Source organism: Apodemus sylvaticus, chromosome 3 (genome assembly GCF_947179515.1).
Source record: "Apodemus sylvaticus chromosome 3, mApoSyl1.1, whole genome shotgun sequence".
Lineage (NCBI taxonomy): Eukaryota > Metazoa > Chordata > Mammalia > Rodentia > Muridae > Apodemus > Apodemus sylvaticus.
The window spans coordinates 24302572-24321049 of NC_067474.1; positions in this window are offsets into that span (position 1 = coordinate 24302572).

The following is an 18478-nucleotide window of genomic DNA, read 5'->3' on the forward strand; positions in this document are numbered from 1 at the left end:
GTGGTGACAAAATCATCTTGGAGGTTACCAGAGCTGGTCAGACATCTCAGAATGATTTAATGATGACTAGAGAAATCTCATAGCAATATTTTAAGAGCATCTTTTAAGGACATAAGTCTATCTCTCCAGTGGCCATGTTGAGTATCAGAGAGGCTAAACAACTCATTCAAGTGTGTGGACAGATAATGGATGATGGCTTAGATCCCAACACATCCCCACCAGCCCTAAATTCTGTACACCTGACTGCTTAGTTTCACACACTATGAAAATACGTTCCTAAACTCCAAGTTTTCAGTCATTAGATCATCATATGTAGAAATATACTTCAAGAAAAAAAATCATATATTTTACATGTTATTTTCACAGCATTATAATTAGGAAACATATAGTTTTGGAGAAAAGAAGCCTTAGACAAGGGCTTGACTTCTGGGCTCCATTTTGAACTTTGCCATTTTTGTCTGTGAGACTGAACAATCTAATCCACGGTTTTGAATTTGTTGTGCCTTCAGGAGAATGGACTTGATGATTATAAAATTTCACCAACTGTTTTCTTTATATTTTTAAACAGTACAGCTGAGAAACTGGAGCATGGGGCTGAGGTGTTAACAATTTACAGAGTAGGTATCAGGGATCAGCTCCTAAACAGATATGTGATAAACATCTGAGAAGAATTCTTCAGCAACTGAATATAAACATGAACTGGTAGGTGCCAGAGGCAGAGAACTTCGAGCAAACATTACTGAATCCCCCTAATATCCTCTTAACAAGCCGTAATTCATTGAGATAGCTGCACGGAACCAAGAAAGCATGTCTCTGTAACACTTCTGTGTACTTGGAGGCCCTCTCATCCCAGCAACTCAGACTACAAAAGCTTTGATGTGGGCTGAGGTGATGTGGGGCTCTGGGAAAGGTTTTGTATTGAAATTCTGGCCTTTGGCCACCTGAGTGAGAAAGAGGAAGCTGGCATCAGCCCTGCCTACTGGCAGCCAAGAGCAGATCTCAGGGTGAGAAAGTAGAGGAAGGGACAGGCAGGGGATGCAAAGGTAGATCCCTGGGAGCTGTGAACACAGGCCCAGAGAGAGGGGGCAGAGCCTGTCACCCCTCCTACCTGGAAGGGAATGATGGGCTTGCACTGATAGAGCATGGTGAGGTTTCTCCCAGCTTCAGCTCCTGAGCCAAATGCTTCTTGCCTTTCACAGATGAGAATAGAGACAACTCTGAAAACAGCCCAGGGAAATCAGAAGCCGGGACAAAAGAGCTGGTTTGTGGTTGCACCATTACTCTGACATTGTCTTAACATGATAATCAGGGTTTTCATGGCCTCTTCATGCCTCTAACAAGTGGATTTCCATATAAACAGTCAAAACCAAGAATGCAGTCCAATAAATTTGAGATGCTGCTTGGTGTCTCACCACTGCAACCTTCTGCTAATTTATGGGCACAACTGAGAGGAAACTATTAAACTATTAACCATGAGAAATAAAGGATAAATAGAAAGGGAAACTTTAAATTTGCCCTCAAGTCACTCAGTTCTATAACATTTTTTAAAAAATCACCTTAATTTCAGTGGTTAAGACTAAAGTGTAATGAGTGGATGTTTGAAGGAAAAATACCAAAAGGGACCGTTTTCCTGTATGGTCAACCAAAAACCTCCAAGAAGACCTACTGGGTGTATGCTGGATGAGATCCTTTATATGTTCGTGAACATGCACCTTCATGTACATTCTTTGTAACTTGGCCAGTTGTCAAGATCAGTGAGGTCTCTGTGAAAAATACTAGAAATAGTATGTACAGAACATGTGTTGGGAGAAAAGCCCAGCACAAGGCTGGTTTCACAACTCACAAGACTAACAGTTCTTAGAGATGCATTTGCTTTCCCTAAGAAATGTATGTGTTCTTCGTGTGGAGCTAATTCATTTTCTCAGACATTCTTTTTTTTTTTATTCGATATATTTTTTATTTACATTTCAAATGATTTCCCCTTTTCTGGCCCCCCACTCCCCAAAAGTCCCATAAGCCCCCTTCCCTCCCCCTGTTCTCCCATCCACTCCTTCCCACTTCCCTGTTCTAGTTTTGCCCTGTACTGCTACACTGAGTCTTTCCAGAACCAGGGGCCATTCCTCCGTTCTTCTTGTACCTCATTTAATGTGTGGATTATGTCTTGGGTATTCCAAGTTTCTAGGTTAATATCCACTTATCAGCAATGCATACCATGATTGATCTTTTGAGACTGGGTTACCTCACTTAGTATGATGTTCTCCAGCTCCATCCATTTGTCTAAGTATTTCATGAATTCATTATTTCTAATGGCTGAATAGTACTCCATTGTGTAGATATACCACATTTTTGCACCCATTCTTCTGTTGAGGGATACCTGGGTTCTTTCCAGCTTCTGGCAATTATAAATAGGGCTGCTATGAACATAGTGGAGCATGTATCCTTATTACATGCTGGGGAATCCTCTGGGTATATGCCCAGGAGTGGTATAGCAGGATCTTCCAGAAGTGACGTACCCAGTTTTCTGAGGAACCGCCAGACTGATTTCCAGAGTGGTTGTACCAATTTGCAACCCCACCAGCAGTGGTTTCTCTGACATTCTTGCATTCACTTTAGATGTTAGCTCCTGTGGCCTAAAACTCCATTTTGATTTCCCTACCTTACCCCATCTTAATTCCTTTATTCTAGTCTCTCATGTCACCAAAGTTCAACTAGGAAAGGGAATCTCTTGAGAAAATAACATAGATCACCTTGAGTCATGTTGGCACTGGCAGGTGACCAGAAAACTTTTGTTGAGATTGACATGCTGGTGAGTCAGAAACAAACAAGGCATTTTATGGTGTATACAAGAATGTGTACACATGTGTGCACATGTATGTGCATTGTCCTTAGGTGTCATTTCTCAAGAGCCATCCAGCTTGCTTTGGAGACAGGTTCTCTCACTAGCACACTAATTAGTCTAAACTGGGTAGCTAGCAAGTCCCAGGGACCCTCTTGTCTTCACTCGTCCAGCACTGGATTGACATGTGTGAGTAACCATGCCTGGTTCCTTTGTTTGTTTGTTGTTTGGGGATTTTTGTTGTTGTTTGTTCTGTTTTTTGTTTTGGGGGGTTGTTGTTTGCTTGTTTTGTTTTTGTTGGGGGGGTTCATTGTTGTTTGGCTTGGTTTGGGTTGGGTTTTTGTTATTGTTTGTTTTGGGCTTTGATTTCTGGTTTGTTGCTGCTGTTTGTATTTTAAAAACTGGCATTGGATGTGGAATTTGGGTACTCTTGCTTGCACAGTCACTACTTAACTAATTGAGCCTTCTCCCCAACCCCATTATCGGGTGATATTTTAATTAAAAACTGTGGAAGACTAGGGCTGAAAAGAAAGTAAGAAAGGCAAAGGAGACCCCAGATGTCCTAGGATAAACGAAACTGGCAGTTGGGATATAGGCAGAAAATTCCATTTTGGCAGCTTGGTCAGAGCTGAATGTTGTTTCTAAATATCAAGTTAGCAGCAAACCCTGGGCTCCATTTTCTTCTAAACTCCATTCTCCACGGCTTCAGAGAAACTGTTCCACTCCACCAAGGCATTTGAGAAACAAAATTTTCTTGGTGGCATTTCAAATCTAGCATTTTACTCAAATAGACACTGTATAATTCAATCAATTGTTTAACAGAAACCAGGTAATGGGCCAGCAAAACTGACTCCACTAATGAGGTTACTGAAAGATTCCAAGTTCACAGATTTAAGTAAAAAAATACAACTTAAAATCAACTGTGATTAGATTTCAGGGGTGCGAATGAGTTCCACAATGAAGCAATTGGTAAAATGACCTTAAGGAAGAAAAGTAACAGAGGCATCAGGGTGTTCTAGAGATAGCTAAAGTTATTTGTGCCTGTGAAACTGCAAGAGTCTACTGGATGGGCATTTGCATGTCAAAGGACTTCACAAATTCAACATTTTCTGCCTGTAAGTGCATTGGGTCACTTGTAGAATAAGAACACAAAACAGGTTCTTCCTTCTCTGACTTATCCTAACCCCACAACTGATGTTGTTCTCAAGCAGGTTGAAAAGAGAGAGTAGGAAGTGATGAGATCATTCCAATGCTTTGATTTCTCTTGATCCACAAAAACTTCTGGTCTTTTCTTAGAAAATAGCCAAGCCTAAAATGACCACCTAAAGTTGAACACTGGTGTCCAGTGCTGGAGTCAGGTTTCTATGGAAGTTAAGAAAGCAGCTTGTTGGCATCTATATAGAATGGTCAAATCCTCTGTGAATAAAGACCACACTAGACCCTAAGGAGAACTCCCTCACAGCCAGGAAAATTAATGCACGGTACTGGTGGGAGATAGACACTCTTCTACCACCCAGGAAATACCTGTGACTGTGACATGTGCATACTGCTTCAGAAGAATGGCTAGTAGTTAGAACTCTAGAACAGACGGCTCTCACAGCAATATATTCATTTTAAGAGAAAATGTTTACTAACAGTTCAGACTTCCACCACTTTACAAGCCCCTGCTCTAGAGAGAGCAGGTACAAGCAGAACAAAGCCACAGACATAACTTCAAACAGGAGTGCAGGACAGGCTCCAAAAGACCAACCGTATGGTGGTTTGGATCCCATTCCTCCCTTCCCACTTCCTCTCTCAGGAAAGCCACTTAAGAGGGAAATGAAATTCCTTGGTGACAAAAGAGAGCAGGGGATAAATATAAACATTTCCCAAAAGGTTGACTGACTAGATGTGGTAAATTAAATCATGCCGGGTGTTGACTTTGCAATCCTTTGGCTTGGCTCCCTCTTCCCCTGCTGCCCTTGAACTAGGTCATTGCTTCTTTTCCATCACAAAAAAGAACTAAGGAAGGAGCAGTGAGAAGAGGCATTAAGAGTTAAAGTCCTGTGGGGCTAGCCTGGTGCAGGTCTTGGAAAGTCTCTGTTGAGTGTTGCAAGAGCTTCCCTGCTAACATGAAAGTAATTATTACTAATTGAATTCAAGCATATAGTGTAATCTCAGATCTTTAAACAAAAGTCCATTTATAGGCATTCTTACCCAATCAAGAAATCTGCTACAAATAAAATCCATAATTAAAAGTTATCAAAATCCTGGGCTGTGGGGATTCCATTTCCTTGTTTTTATAAATTACATGGCTGTATTCTGGCTCCTACATTTCTTTTATCCAGAAAATATGAGAGGCAGTGATATATTAGAAGCACTTTCTGACATGCTCCTCGTAAAGTTGCCTTTTAAAAATAACTTTTGGTCAGGTTAACCGCTCTAAATTGAGTTTCTTCTTATCAGTCGCAAAAAACATTACTAGAAGTGGTCCAACTTGCTATAATTCTGAGGTATTTATTAAACAGTTACTATCTGCCAGGTATTGTTTCCAGACCAGAGAAAATAACAATAAATAAAAAAACAAGGTTTCTGGTCTTGTGACATTTCAGTGTGTGTGTGAGAGACAGAGACAGAGACACAGAGACAGAGACAGAGACAGAGACAGAGAGACAGTGAGAGACAGAGAGAGGAGAAATGAGAGAGAGAGGAGAGAGAAAGGAAGAGGAAGAGGAGGAGGAAGGAAGGAAGGAAGGAAGAAGAAGAAGAAGAAGAAGAAGAAGAAGAAGAAGAAGAAGAAGAAGAAGAAGAAGAAGAAGAAGAAGAAGAAATGTTACATGCCATTGAACTCGAAGAGAAAAAGATGTTATAAAACATTAAGCAAGGTGATGTAAGACAGAATAAATGGGACAATGTACCAACCTACTTTGGGTGGTCAAGGAAGACCTCTGTCACAAAAAAAAATTGAGCTGAGGTTTCAGCTGAGATAGAAATGTTCCTTTAAAAAGTCATTAATGGTGGGTATGGTTCATCAATCTGTGATTCCAGCATTTGAAAAACTGAAACAAGAGAGTGGTGAGTTTTAGATCAGCCTGGGCTACATGGTAAGATTAGCTCCAAGACAGAATTATCAGGTATACAAATAATAAAACATAAAACACTGAGAGGAACTAGGTCTTACAGAGAGAAAACAATAAAATTCACTGTATTTTATGATGTAGAACGGAGTGGGCAAAGTAGAATCTGCCAGTCAAATTCTGGTCACCACCTGTTATCACAAAGCCTTGTTATAACAGCCCCACCCACACATTACCATATTTCTTTGGCTGCTCTATGTACAAAGGCAACAAACAGTTGATACAGTTTTTTTTTTAACAACACAACAGATAATGTAGTTGTAATCCTCAAAGCACAAAATATTTAGTTCCTTTAGAGAAAATATTTATTGATTCTTGAATTAGGACAATGTGCATTCTCTCAAAAGGAACAGCAGGAAACCCAGGAGCATGGTACGGAAGAGCATGTAGCTGATTCATGAGTTTGGCATTATTGGCCAAGTAGCAGAGTGGGCTAAGGGAGCTGCTCATAGAAAGAGGCATGCACATGTTCTGTCTCTTTGAACAGTTCCTCAGCCATCTCACAAGTACTAAACAGAAAATATTGGTGTATTTTAAGAAGTCCCGAGACTTTTTTTTTTTTTTTTGGTAAAGATCTTTTGGAATCTCAAGTCTGTGATCCCATGATTACATTGGCCAGGACAACACAACCCAGCACATTCCAATGAATTGAAACCATCCCATATTAATGGTTGTACTTTCATTTTATGCATCCCTTCATGTCACTGTCTTATCTGCCACTCCACTACAGTGAGGGATAAATTGTCACCAGGAAACTCTTTACACTTCCTTTTCATTGAGTATCTTCTACACAATTCATGATTTCTAAAGGGTTGAGTTGATCAGGAAGATTCTGGCCATACAGAAGAAGAGATGTTTCAAAACTTTCCTAGCAGAATCTCCCACTCAAAAGGATGATAATTAAAAAAAAAAACTCAATTGAGTTGAGACATTCAGCTCTTGTACTTGTGAGCCAGCTGGTCATTTAACACACATTCCACGCACAGGAAATGTCCATGTATCACAAACCTCACTAAATAACTATGACAACAAGCTCAAGAATGTTATGGTCAAGGACACAAACAGAGCAAAAGGATTTGGGGAGTTGTTCCAAGGAGAACCACAATTTGATTCTTGGTATTTCATGGTGCAGAATGATAGCTAGCTGCTAAAGTAAGCAAGGATGATAATACAATGTCTGACCAAATACTAAGTTATTGAAGGAGTGGATGATAACAATGAACCTCTTGCTTGTAATGCACAAGCATCTGTTAGGACCCTTAGGGATCAAGGAACAATACATTTGATGAGCAGAAAAAGAAAATTTATATAGCAGAAGTTTAAAAGAGAACTAGATTAGACATTGTATACTTTTGCATATTTTACATAAGAGAGCATGTCTACATGTTCAGTAAACAGTGTAGCACGTTCTGTATGAAATTCCTGTAGAAGAAAGTTCCTGCCGGTTTGGGCCACATTGCAGGCTGGAGTGAAACTTTTAACTTGAAGTAAGTTGTATGAAGTTGGACATTCATCGGACCTTGAAAATGATCAATTACATGCTTGTTGAATGAATGAACTTGTGTCCTGGCAAAAATAAAAATTCGTGCCAAGAATAGGATATGCTAGTGGAAGAATGGATGGACTCTTCTTCACGGTTTCTTCTGTGTACCATCTCTAGTCTTGCCTGTGCATCACGGCTCTTGCCTGCCCAAGGTAGTCACTGACAATAAGGGCGGTACAGGAAGAGAGGTGGTACAATGCCAGGATTACTATTAGATCACAGAATCCACATATCTCAAGCAGCTTTGAAAATTTCCTGACCATATAGTTTTGTTTTGTTTTGTTTTGTTTTGTTTTGTTTTGTTTTGTTTTGTTTTGTTTAAGTCAGGAACTGAGTAGTCCTGGCCCAAATTAAATTCTAATAAAACTTTGACAAAAATGAAAGAAAGAAAGAAAGAAAGAAAGAAAGAAAGAAAGAAAGAAAGAAAGAAAGAAAGAAAACTAAGACAGATGTTTGTGTGTGAGTACCTATGTGGGATATCGCCAATTCTCAATACCTATAAATTAAGTATACTTGATTAAGTATATTAAATTTATTTAATTGTATTAAATATACTAAAATCACCTTTTTCTTCTTTTTTCTTATGTGGTGCTAATTGTAGCAGACATTGTGTGTGTGTGTGTGTGTGTGTGTGTGTGTGTGTGTGTGTGTGTGTGTGTGTGTCTGTGTGTGTGTGTGTGTGTGTGTGTGTATGTGTTAGTGTTAGGACTGGGAATTGAACTTAGGGTCTTAACACGTTTTAATATCTCCATTTGGTGAATTTAAACCATGGCAATGCTGAATGAGCACAGTAACCAAGGCTTTGAATTTCACTGCTAAAGTACGTGTAATCTGAAAATTCTGCTCCTCTTGACCTCTGAAATTACCTTGCTTTACTAAAAGCCTGTTGTGCTAATGAAGGCATCTGCCCAAATTGGAAATGACCCTCCTCTAGAAATCAGTAGGAAACAGGGTGCTGGGCTTCCCTCCCTGATGTTATCTCCTGGATTTCCTAAGCCTAAGTTTTATCTTTTGAAAAGGCTCAGAGCATGGCAGCTCCTCCTGCACATTCCTGGAATCAGCTGCCGGTTCTGTGGGTGAGTAAAAGTCTGTGGTCTTTCCTGATAAATCAGTAGAGGAGCAATTATTGAATTACACTCCATCTCCTAGGAGGAAGAAAAGCATAAGGTAGCCAGAGCTATTTAAGAAACCAGGCTTAGTCTGAGCTAACTATACATTGCATTTGAAATGTCCCTCAAGACCCAGTGCTAAAGATTTATCTTTTAGAGTGGTCCTATTTCTAGGCTATAGAAAAGTCTAGTCCTTAAGAGGTAGCTTAGTGTTGATCACTGAAGTCATGTCCTCAAAAGGGGTTATGATTCCTAGAGGATAAAAAGGATAAAAAGTAAATCTACAGAATATAATAAAGGGGACCTAGTAGGCAATTATTATGTGTATATATATATAATCTCTATCTATATCTATATCTGTATCTGTATCTATATCTATATCTAATCTCTATCTCTATAATCTATATTTATATTTATATCTATATTGTCATCTATCTATCTATATCATATATATCATATTTTTTTCAGGACTGGGGAGAGCTCAGTAGGCGAAGTGCTTGCCTCCCAAACATGAAAATCTTAGTTTTAATCTCAGAATCCATATAGTGGTACATACTTGTTATTACAACTCTAGAGAGGCAGAGATGGGAGGATTCCTGGAGCTCCCTGACCAGCTAATCTAGCCTAATTGATGAGCTCCATGCCAATAAAAGAGCCTGTTTCAAAAGATCTGGACAGGATTCCAGTTGTCCTCTAACCTCCATGTATTCCTATACACATGGACTTGTGTACCGTTCTTCATGTACTCACATTCATATTAAACACACACACACACACACACACACACACACACATTTACTTCCCTCCCCAAAAGCTGTTCCATACTGCCAAATCTTTCTTAAAGAAAATCTTGTCTCTCTTGAAACATCAAAATATTTTATTAAACTGAGTCCATATGAGGACTTGTCAATAGAAAAATTGTTGCAATTCACAAACTTGTTTCTTTCTGTTGTGTTATATCCTTGTGAGCAATACCTAGGATGGTGCTCACTGAGTTCAAGTAATTCAATAAACAATTGAGAAAAGGAATGTGAAAATAAATGAACTGGTTATGAGAGACATTTTACATAGCATCTATTAGCATTCCTCTGTCACTAATGTCCTAGAAAACATATGGAAAACACACTTGAGGGAAAAAACCAAAAGGCTAACCCCTATCGTAATTTTATGCACTTCCAGAATATATCCGGTAAGAAGCAGAACACAAAATTACAGGTAAGACTAGAGGAATTATACACTTCTAAACATGTTCACCATCTTTCTTTATTTGCACAGACATAGATGTGTTATAAAATCTCTATATTTAGTTTTTAGAAGTTTTCTGGTATATCTGGCCCCAACTCCCCTGGTCTTCATCCCATGCTAATATGTGTTCTGACACCTTCCATGCTGTATACCGTATTCATTAAACAACTCCACCTGATGGGTATTTAGGTGGGACCAACCAGCCGAAGTTGAATTTTTCTCTTTACATTGTACAAATTGTCATTCATTAAAGCTGAATTTCAAAAACATCTAGGCTGTGTCAGATATAGGCCCAAGCCTCCATGCATTTAGTTAGTCATTAAGTCATTTTCTAGGAGACTACAATGTTCTTGTCCCTTTCCCTTGACAGATACTTGTGGCTTTGGGACCTTCACCATTCAGCTGGGGAATGAATTACACTGAGAAATTTCTTCAAATTAACAGCATAGTTGATAAAGCTACCCAAAATGCATGCACAACTCTTAGGTAGAAACAGAAGAGCAGTGGTTTCCAGGGTCTAAGAAGGAAATGAGAGAATAAATGCTCAAAAACTCCAGGACCCCTTTCATGGTGATTAAAAAAATGGGACATGCTAAAGGTATGTGATGGTTTCAAAATGCTGGCAATGCATAAAAGCTATTTAGTTTTATACTTCGTAAGAGTCAGTTTTGTGTGATATGAATTTTACTTTAATTAAAAATGTTATCCAAGGAAACCTGAAACTAAATTTCCTATCATAAATTAATACATAAAAAGGAGAACGCCCCAGGAGCAGTGGGAATAATATGAAGTACCCAGGAGTCCATCTGATTCACTCTGTCCCACTTCAGTGTCAAGAAGAAAACTTGTCTTTATTAAGACATAAAGTGATGTGAGGTCAGCAGGTTTTTGTAAGCATGATTTTTTTTAAAAACCCACGTTACATAATCTATTCAAAGAATTTTCTGGATCTGAGGTGAAACCCCAGAATGAAGACACTGCTATGACTCTGAAAATCCCGGAAGACAAGATGCAGTGTTTAAATTTTTTTAGACTTGTCTTAAGTATGTGAATGCTTTGCCTTCATATATGTGTGCATTCCCTGTGTGTGCCTGGTGGCTGAGGAGGTCAAGTCACCGTTACTGGAGTTACAGATGGTTGTGAGCTAACACGTGGAGGCTGGAAACTCAACCTTGAGCTTCTGCAACTGCAGCAAATGCACTTAATCACTGAACCATCTTCCAGCACAAGGTCCATTTTTAAAAGTTTCTGCAAGTCTAGAACCAAAATAAATATGGGAGAGAGAGAGAGAGAGAGAGAGAGAGAGAGAGAGAGAGAGAGAGCAGATTACTAAGGGGAGAAACACAGAGCTGCAAAAGAGAAAAGAAAAGGGAGAAATGGTGACTTCTTTAAGCACATGTATTAGTCACTGCCCATTTGCAATTTAAGGCACGAAGCTGCAGCTGTGAAGGGGAGGATAGAGGGAGGACATGATTATTATTTTAAATGTATTTATATTAAATCATTACTGAAAGGGTCGGAACAGGACCAGGAATTTGCAGCTGGGAGTAGGGCAGCAGGAACTTAATTCTTTCCTTAGAAATAGATGTGCTAACTGGGTCTCCAAGTTGGTCAGAGGGGGCATCCTCTGCATCTGGAAGTGGGAGGACCACTGGAGGATGCTAGTGTGTCTGCTTGTCACTTTAAAATATGTTCCCTCTCGCGGTGCAGACACCACTTACAGATGCAAAACACAGAGCAATAGAGGGACTTGATAGGGAATCTTCTTCACAGTTAAGCAGCTTTGATTTCTCAGCTCTAAGGAATATCATAGCTTTTGTTACTCCATGTTATTCTTCCCATTTGTGTATTTATTTGCTGGTGGGGGGGGCAGAATACCAACATTCATAGCATTTTTTGGATGTTAGGCAATTTCTTTAGGACAGAAGCCATTAACCTTCCAGGTAAATTTCTTTCTTCTTTTTTCCTAAGTGACATGTAACAATTTTATCTAGCATGGATACAGATCATAGCATCTTTAATGTTTATTGTGTGTTAGATGCAGTGTAGGATTCTTAGAATAGTGTTAGCACAATAAAATGCTTGCCTATTTTCCTGCAGCATGTGATCTCTAGAGCAATAAGAGAGAAATAGGCTAATTAATTTTGCTTCGTGAGACAGTGAAAGAGCTACAGGAAAATAAGAGCAAAAGGGTGTTAGGGTTGATAGAGATTTCCCAGAAGGCCTCTGGTTAACTAAGAATATTGTCTCTCAGTAGGAAAAAGTGATATTTTCAGTTGCAAAGTTATGAATTGCTGGGGCTGGAAGAATTGTTCATTTGGTAAAGCACTTGACATGCAAGCACAGGAATCAAAGTTCAGTCATCACTCACATCAACATGTGAAGTGTTGTGGGGCAAGACTCTTAATTCCAGCCCTGGATAGTCAGAGACCGTGGGATCCTTGCTAGTCACTGGCCGGCCAGTCTAGCAGAACTGGTAAACTTTAAGCCAAGGAGAGATTCAAGCCAAGGAGAGCCACTGTGTCACAGAGGGGGCTGGAGAGCCTGAAGATGACCCCAAGGCTATCCGCTGGATTCCACATATATGTATGTATCTCCAGATGTACCCACATACACATATGCACACACACAAGACCTGGGGTTAAATATAGATTCTGCCAACTGCTAACTGTGTGATAATTTAAATTGAAGAACTTTACCTTTTTGACTCCTGAGAGTTTATCATTTATAGAATCAGGCTTTTAATATCAGCTTTACAACTTTGCTGTAAAAACTAAACCAAATAGATCTAAAAATCCCAACATATGAAGATAACTCAAAATTCTCTCTTAATTGGGATAAGGGATGTAGGAGTCAGGCTATATAAACTCCTGATGAACAGTTCTCAAATTCTGAGTTTGTCAAGTTGGTTGCCTGAAATTATATAGCATATTTACATCATAGAAAATGGAAAATATAATTATTGGAATGTGTTTTTCAAGAAACCCAGTTACTTACTTAGCTATGTGTCACTGATATTTGTAGAGAAAGGACAAATAGAAATAGGTTGAGTTTGGAAGTCAGACTAGCTGGATAGCTGTCTGGATATTACAATGGACTGACTGTGTAGCATTCAACAACAGACTTCATATTTTCTGATCTATACAATGAGAGGGTTGAAGTTGGTCAGGTTCTAGTTTCTTACTGCTGGGTTTTTATTTGATAATACACTAATCTTAGAGGTGCTAACACATTGTATTTATATATGCATTCACATAAATATCCGAGTATGTTGATATAAATCATATATAATTATGTTTTCAAAAATAAACATATCTAACAAGAGAGTAAGGAATTACCAGAACAATACTGGTATGAAATGAGTGTAGAAACAGGGGAAATTGTTTTGGTCTGGAGGACACTGGTCAGTTCCAACACATTTGAAATTACATTTTTCTGGACTCTGTTAAAGGAGGAGAACAGAGATTTAAAAGTCTAGACCTGGACACAGCATCAAATTGCTCTCCAAACTTGCAAACTTGTTCCTCTCTACCCAAAGAGTAGTATAGCTCAGTCCGACTTCATCAGAGAAGATGCTTTGTGCAACGGAGAGGGGGTCAATGCAGGAACTCACACTGCCAGAAGAACAGATAAGAGGTGTCTGCGGAATGCTCAGCCACAAACGGAGCATCTACAGCACAGTCCCTTGCCAAGGCTCAGGAACCACCATAGAAAACAGTGTAGAAAGACTGTAAGAGGCGGAAGTCAGGGAGGATGAAAGTTGAACTGTATCTTCTGGACATTATAGGACAACCGCAGTCATGAGTGCTCAGAAGTCGTGGCTGGCTGCACACAATCAGGACAGGCAATACCTACCGTGGAGGGAATGGTCCAGAGCCTCTAGACTAACTGAGGAGCTATATGTACTTTCTAGAAGAATGTAAGTTGCTTTCTTCAAAAGTGTGGCTCTGATAGGTTGACTATGTGTCAGTCTCTATCCCCTGAAGTATAGAGACAGCAAAGTGTGGAGTCACTGGGTCATTTTAAAGACGATCTAGACAGATAAAATGAAGCAGAGAATAGAAGAATCTCTTCACAGTCAATCAGACACTAAAATCAAGGTTCTCATTCATATTTTTGTGACATGATTTTCATGGTGCATGGCCTTTGAAGCCTTGATTTGCATGAAGGTGTCTCTGGCCTTTTGTTTCTTTATATCCCTGGGAGAAGAGGGAAGAAAATCCCTTTATTTTGGGCTTTCAGGTTACTCCTGCAATTAAACCTTTCTAGTATGGTGCATTTACAAAAGAATACAAGCAGGCATTTAAGGGAAAACAAGCACCAACCTTGTAAAGAAGGCAATAGCAAACTATAGAAATCAGATCCTCAAAACCCAAGGGTAACAGATTTATCAGATAAAGTATCCTGTTATAAAACAACCACACTTAGAAGATAAGATTGAAAATATATACCGGGAGTAAGGAAAACAAAAACAGAAACATGACACATTTGTTTTCTAAATATATAAATAGAGCACACAAAAATTTGAAACATGAAATCATCAAAATTAAATGACCTTTAGTGATAGAATAGTTTCATGACCAAGTCTAGCCTGAACTTAAAAACCTCTCAGTTTGACCTGTGGTATTTTTTAACAAATTATATTTAAACATAAGAAGATCTCAAATCAAATTTAAAAACTAAGGTTTGTATGAGATTTCAGAATCCTGGATGAATTCACAAGCAAATGATCTGGCCACACTAGTTAAGGGTGGCCCCTTTGTCACTAAGGCTGAGTAGACAGAGGGTGTGATGTCTCCTATGTAAATTATGCACACTAAGCTTTTCAGGACATATTGTGTCTGTCATATGTAATTAACTCCATTGTAGCATGAAAACAGCCACAAGTAATTCTTAACTAAATGTGTATTACGCTAGAGTAAAATATAATGTGCACACAATAGGTTTGTATGTGATCTCAAATTCACAGACAATGAAAGTAAAACTAGCAAACGAGATTACATCTAACTTAAATGCATCAACATTAGAAAAAAAGAACAGAGTAAGACAACCTATAGAATCTATTTATTTATGAACTCTATATGTGAAAAGGGATTAATGTACATGTGTAAAGAACTCAACTAAACATCACAATAAAAAAACCCAACCTAATCAAAACTAGGCAAAAGGCCAGAATCAACATGTATCAAGAGATTAAAACAGCTGTGTCTTAGGAACACCACCAGGTACTAGTAATCACTCATGATTAGCAAACCCAAAGTCACAATTGGGTCATCTCATCTTTATTAGAGTACATAAGAAAAAGATATTTTAATGTTGACAGGTATAGAGAAAACAGAATATTCTAACACAATATTTATAGGAACAGTAAACATGTAAAGTCATTATAAAATTCACTGATTTGTATAAAGATGTGAGGGTTACTAAACAAAATTATAGACAGAAATACCTCATGATCCAGCAAACTCAAGAATTTTTGTACATCCAAAGGAAATGGAATCAGCTCATTAAGGAAGTTGTTCTACTATCATGTTTACTACTACACTATTCATAATGGCTAATATAGGTCACTTCACCTAAATGCATATCAACCATTGAATGGCTAAATAATATGTAGAATATGCACAGTGAAGAGTACCTAATAATAGGGAAAGGACATTCTCTCAATGGAAACAGAGATGAGTAGATCTTGGGAGCACCATGCTAAGTGACATAAGTCAGGCACAGAGAGGCCAATACTATAGCATTTCAATTATTTGTAAAGTGTAATAAAGTTCATCTCATGGGAATAGAGAGCGGAATGGTTACCAGAGGCTAAGGTGGCTAGAAGAATGGAGTGTAGGGGAGGAGAGAAAGCGGAGGTGACAGTGGTAGGAAAGACTTTGGTTCAAGGATTCTATATAATCATGGTAAGGCAAGAATAAACTTAAGAGATGCATAGAGCAAGCCGAGCATGGTGGCTGTCCTGGTTGGTTTTTGGTTTTTATTTTGTTTTTCCATTCCTGTGATAAAACACCATGACAAAAGCAACATAGTGGGGAAAATGGGGATTATTCTTGCCCACAGTTTAGGAATACAGCCCATTATGGTTAGGAGGTCAGGGCACACAGGGCTTGACATAGCTGGTCACCTTGAACTCATAATCAAAATCAGGGAACAAAGAAAACCAGAGTCCAGATAGCTTTCTTTCTATATAGTCCAGGTCCCAACCCTAGATCATTGGTACTACCCACTTTCTGAGTAGATTTTCCTATCTCAAGTAACCTATCTCAGCATGCTATAAGAAGTATTCCCAGAGGCTGACTAGCCCCTCACAGTTGTGCCAAGAAGCTTGTCTCCTAGAGGATTCTGGATCTTATCAAGTTGATAATATGAACCATCATGGCGGCTCAGACCTGTGCTCCCAGCATTTGAGAGGAAGAGGCAAGAGCATAGTGACAAGTTCAAGGCCATCCTATGTGTATAAGGAGTGAAGTTGAAAGTTCATTAAGAAAAACAAGAAGAGGACTGGATTTATGAAAAAAACTATAGTTTCCTGATCTCAGCCATATTTCTTTTCCTGACACTACTGTTCTCCTCACACACACAGTGGAGGAAAATAAGTATCTCAGAGAATGATGTGTTTCAAGGAAGAAGGAACAAGACCTACTTTAACCATTTGTTTTTCCCTCCCTGAGCTCTGCAGGTTTACACATCTGTGGAACAGAATCTGAGCTATCTCTTTAAACCTTCCAACCTATACGCTATGGAACTAGAAAGAAGACTACGGGAAGGGTTAGGGTTGAAGCGGGATGTGCAATAGGGTACAAATGACACGGAAGTGGAAAGGAAGCCGAGGTGGGGAAAAGAAGATAAAAAGGGAAGTTGAGGAAAACAGAGACGAGAAGAGGATCAGCAAAAGCAAATTTTGTCTGAAAATACTGTATGTAACCTAATGATATGTATGCTGATTAAACTACTTTAATAAAAACATTAAGTAGGAACAAAATTAGTATCTCATGATAGTTATTAGTGGAGTGAAAGTCAGAACTCTCTCAGACGCCATACTCCCCTCTTGTCTCTTACCACTCACAAACATTCTGAGGTTCAAACAGATATGTCAGGCAGGCTCGCTGGGACAGGCTGGAGGCAGTGTCTCTATGTGGGTAAGAGTGGTGTGGCTTCAACACGTTCATTTGACCCACGGTTTCCTCTGATGCTCATTTTACTTGAATACCAGTTTTGTTTACTAAATACGTAACTGCAAAAAATGTGAGGAGCCCTCCATAAGGGAATGGAGGATAAATGTCAGATCATTTTTAAAGCATTAATTCTCACAGACTAGTTTAATTCTATGGTATAAAGCCAACATCTAATCTGAAAGTTCACCACACATGGATTCCAACTCAGTTCACAACATTTTCCTTTCCTTCTTTCCTTGGCTTCATCACAATGAAATATTTTATTGAATTTTTTTCAAACAAAATCATAGTCCTAATAAAATAGCCTTCAGAAAGGAAATAGATTTGCTCTGTGGTTTTATTTCTTAATCTCATTCTGAAGGATGATGCTATGTAGATGATCCCTTTAAATAGAGACCTCTTGTTTATTTTAATCTCTGTGTATTTAAATGAGTAAAACTCATCTAAACCCATATTTTTCTATAAGCTAAATTACTCATCTTAAACAATGTCATGCTTAGTTTTATGTTAACTTGACACAAATTGGAGTCATTTGAGAAGAGGCATTCTAAACTGGCAAAAATGCTTCCATAAGATTTGCATTTTCCTAATTATTGCGGGAAGACATAGGGCATAGTGGGTGATACCAATCCTGGGCAGGTAGTTCTGGGGTGCTTAAGAAAACAGTCTAAGCAAGCCAGTAAGCTGCACTCTTCTACAACCTCTGCATCACTCTGTGCCTCCAGGTTCCTGCCCTTAGTTCATAGTGATAGAGTATTGCTTAGAAGTGTAAGTGAAATAAACCCCACCAAGCCAGTTGCTTTTGGTCACGGTACTTTATCATAGCAATAGAAACTCTAACAAAGACAAATTATCCTATCAGTTTTAAGAAGCACATTTTTTAAAATCTGAGATGATTTTCCCAGTTACTGCCATCTACTTGATGGTTGTTATATAATCACATATATGATTAAACACATATATGTATGTGTCCATTAGATTGGGTTATATGACTAGATTCTGAATAGTCCAAGAGTCTAGAGGGCCAGAGAACTTGATAACTGCTTAATCCGCAAAACTGGAGCCTCAGAACAGAGAGACCAAGGGTAACTATGCCAAGGCTGAAAGCCTAGAAGCTCAGCATGGGGGCAGAAGGCTGTTGGTGTGACTCTCCAGTACAAAGTTAAGGGTGATGACAGCAGCAGCAGACACACTCACCAAGGAAGAGTGGCACTACACGTAACTAATTGGGCTCCTCCTTCTGTCATCTGTGCTCCATACAGCCTACAGGAGAATGCCACCCACATTTATGGTAGCTCTTTCAAAGGCCAGTAATCTCTGGAAATTTGCTCAAGGACATCCACAAGTATGTTTGCCTAATCTCCTAAGCATGTCTCAATCCAATCAAGTTGACAGTCAGTATTAACCATTGATTACAGTTATCCACAAAATGGGGCAGAAAATAAAAT